Genomic DNA, 1,164 nt, shown 5'->3' with positions numbered 1-1,164 from the left:
AGACGAAAGTGGTCCAAATAACAAATCGCGTGAGAGACCTATCACATACGTACGGAATTGAGAATATAGGCTGAACATCATTATATAATAGTCTTTTGAAACAATTCATTCTGATAAGAGGTTATCTATACCTGGTAGTTGGTTCATATATGCCTTAGCTAAAATTGTTACTTATAAATCCTACACGTGGCGACTGTTATATCGCGTTCCAACGTTTTGAAAACAAGTCGGGAGGTTGTTGTGGAGACCATCTAAAGTGACACTTCACTATTCCAAACCGGGTTGTTATTTTCAATATCAAACGCCATAGCCTTCTGAAAATTAAACACAAACGCAACGGTTAGCTTTTCTCTAGAACGAGTGTGTTAGTAATATTCCATGCAACATGGGGGTACGGTTTCCGTTACATACACTGCATGTCATGGTAACAACCCGCGCGATTTTTATCTAGGTTGTCGCAGAGAAAAGCCACAGATGAGCATACGTCCTTGTCATTAGTCAGCTTCAGTTGGAGTCTGTTGAAGATCTAAATCATTTGTGGCGATAAACAATATGAATATTAATAGCACTGAGCTACAGGCACGCTCAGACCGACCATATTATTAGAACACATACGCGAATGTATAGAATAAAAGCAATGCGGACCATACCAGAGCAGTGATGAATATTTTCATATGTTCGAGTTGCTCTTGCATGTGTATTTGTGTATACACACACAACGTGTGTGTTTGTGTGTATGAGTTCATTTGGTGCAAGTATATAAGTGTGCATCTACCTACCTATACACATACACACACACACACAGTCCCACACACAGTCACACACACACACATATATATATATGTATTATGTATATCTCTATACGTATGTATGTAAGCATGCATGCAAATAAGCATGCATGCATTTCTGTTTATATGTGTATATGAATGTATCTATTTATGCGTGTTTGTATGTATGTAATCATGTCAACATACATAAACATACGTATATACATACATAAATACGTATTCAGAGGCACAAACACATACACTCGCATATATATATATATATATATATGTACGTATACACACACACACACACACACACACACACACACACATATATATATATACATACAATATATATATATATTCATATATATATATATTATATATATATATATTC

This window comes from Sphaeroforma arctica (assembly GCF_001186125.1).
Source record: "Sphaeroforma arctica JP610 unplaced genomic scaffold supercont1.536, whole genome shotgun sequence".
Lineage (NCBI taxonomy): Eukaryota > Ichthyosporea > Ichthyophonida > Sphaeroforma > Sphaeroforma arctica.
The sequence above is the reverse complement of the archived record's forward strand: the minus strand, read 5'-3'. Positions refer to the sequence as shown.